Below are 2,945 nucleotides of genomic sequence, written 5' to 3'. Positions count from 1 at the left end.
CGATTGTCCTGTTGATGAACTTCTTTATTTAGTGCAAACCTATTTAATTGTAATTGCATTTTCCGCCTGGTTATAACGTGTTGTAGAAGCTACAGTCAGACGTCTCCTAATTATACGTGCACTCAGCCTCTGTTTGTTGTTATTGCAAATAGCCTGAGCTGAGTGTTTGCCCTCGCTTAATTAGAACTTGCCTAACTGGCTTACCACCGCTTACGAAACAAAATGATTCCATTATATCCGTTGTTGAAACGTTCAAATACATTTTTGAAATTAACCACTCATAACTGCAATTTAAACATGATATTTGCCAGTGTCAGTTCTTGAGATACGCGCTGGCACGAATAACTCAGATAAATTTTAATGAAATTTAAGACAGAAAATTACGCACCAGACGGTTTGAATGACATAAAGAAACAGGGAAAAGGAGATCATCTGCGTGGGGCAGGTCGTTTTAACAGTGCTGTGTAACGACGATTTATGTCTGACAAATTTGAACACAAAAAGGAAAAAGCTGTTGACTAATGTCTCTAGTAGTTAATGTCATACATGCTTAGTTCGAACTTTTCACTACAGTACCACTTTCTTAGGTGGCACAGACGAATTCAAGATGCTGTATAGACGTGATAAAGATTGATACAATATCAGAAGAGATGAAAGATAGTGTCCAAGATCTGTGACGTGAAAGACTTATTTCACCAAATTAAGAAGGTTGGTTAGAATCTGAGAGGATCTGAATGAACGTCTTTTCTGTCAAACACTGTTAGTCCCGGTTAGATGGAAACTGACACATCTGTCGAAAACAGGAAACAGTTCAAAGGCTTATTATTTCGCCGTCATACACTGTAAACTTTGTTGTTACAAACGTCCACTAAATTTGGGGCATTACGTCTGTCTTTCGATTCACTGAAAAAAATTACGTTTTCATGTAAAATGTCTAAATCCAGTGTTTCGTGGTCATCTCGGGCATACAGTGTTGTGGTCTTCAGTCCAAGGCTAGAGCAAACCTCTTCATTTCTACGTAACTACCGCAACCTACATCCACCTGAACCTGCTTATTGTAATCAATTATTAGTCTCCCTCTCCTATTTTTATGCCCCCCCCCCCAAATATACTGTTAGTACTAAATTGGGACACTCTGACGTCTCAAGTTGTGTCCTATCAATTGATATCCTTTTTTTTTAGTGAAGTTGGGCCACAAATTTCCGTTTTCCTTAATTCGATTCAGTATCTCTTCATCATTTTCGTACCTGCTTATCATCATCCAGCCTTCCTTCCCTAAGAACACCTTGAAAATTTTGTATATTCTTATTACCTGTACAGTTCATCGTCTACGTTTCACATCCATACACAGCTACACTCCAAGTCGACACAAAATGAACAGAGTGATTACAAACGACTGTAACTAACGCATAGCGATACTTCGGTAAAAATGTGACAGATGATGGAAAGGTAAGTTCGAAATTTGGATAGTCGTGCAGTCACAGTGAATCGGAAGCAGGTGCATGCGCGGAGGCCAAAAGATTTTTCTTTCTCAGAAGCACTTTTCTTTTGAAACGTCCCCTTAGAACAACTTTGCAAGACTGGTCTATGTGAAACGTCCTCTTTGAACAATTATACACGACTGTGCTTAAACTGAAACACAATATTTTTGGCGCAACGCAATCTGACTTTCAAAAATCCCTACGAAAGAATGACCCTGACTAACAATAACCTATAGGTTTCACAAATCACTTACCTCACAAAAATCTTCGTTACTCAAGCTACTGCAATACAGCGAGCGCCACTACTGCCAGCTGAATAAAAGATTCAAACTACTGAAGGCACTAACTACTGATAGGCATAGTTAGCAAATGAAAGTTTTAATAGAGAACAAACAATGTATTTACTTTACCTTAATAGTCATTATATATATATATATATATATATATATATATATATATATATATATATATATATATATATATATATATATATCAGTTCATGACATCAGTTCTTACAAATTTCAAAACTCCGCCATCTCTCTCCCAACGTCCACCACTGCTGGCGGCTCACCTCCAACTGCGCAACGCTACGCGCTGTTAGCATCCAGCTGCCGCTGCCCAACACTACAATGGCAGACAACAATGCAAACCAGCCACAGACTGCACACAGCACAGCCAGTGATTTTCATACAGAGCGCTACGTGGTGGCGGCGTTACCAATAAAAAAACCTAAACAGCCTACTTACATAGCCTCCATGCTCCCCACAAAAAAAATTACAAATTATTTTGGGCAGTGGCCAATACAGATTTGAAATTTTTTTTTATAATTACAATAACAAAGAAATGAAATGCACTCACTTATCGATACAATGTTGGTCAAAAGCTAAAATTTTCTCATAGTCCATAAAGACAGTCCTGATCATTCATCAAAGTAAAATTGCAGTGTTTTTCTTAAAGTCTGAGTAGTAAAAGAAAACGCACATGGAAGTAGTGGATTTCCATGCAGTCTTGAAGAAGTAGTGTTGTCCTTCCAACGGAAAGACAGTGCTGACTCTTGACATGCAGACAGGTAATGGGCCACAACAGAGCAAACCCACAGCAGAGTCAGTCGAAGTTTTAAAGAATATTGGTAGGTAGGTCGTCACAGAGTAGACCCATTGTAGTTCTGGTAGAGATTACGGTATTGGTGGGCCACCAGAGGTGTAGACCCACTGCAGTCCTTGTAGAAATAATGGTATTGGTGGGTCATCAAAGGTGTGGACCCACTGTAGTCCTTGTAGAGATAGCCAGCAGCCATCTGTTGCGACTGTGCAGGCGCACAATAACCATTGAAGAGTCTTGCGGATAATATAGCAAGTCCATAACCACCACTTGTGCACTCACAAAAATTGTTTTTGAAATGTCCTTACAACCAGCAATGCTGTTATCCATTCCCTTGCTGAATTATTAACACATGTCCGAATA

Source organism: Schistocerca gregaria, chromosome 8, assembly GCF_023897955.1.
Source record: "Schistocerca gregaria isolate iqSchGreg1 chromosome 8, iqSchGreg1.2, whole genome shotgun sequence".
In the NCBI taxonomy this organism is placed as follows: Eukaryota; Metazoa; Arthropoda; class Insecta; order Orthoptera; family Acrididae; genus Schistocerca; species Schistocerca gregaria.
Note: the sequence above shows the minus strand (reverse complement) of the source record.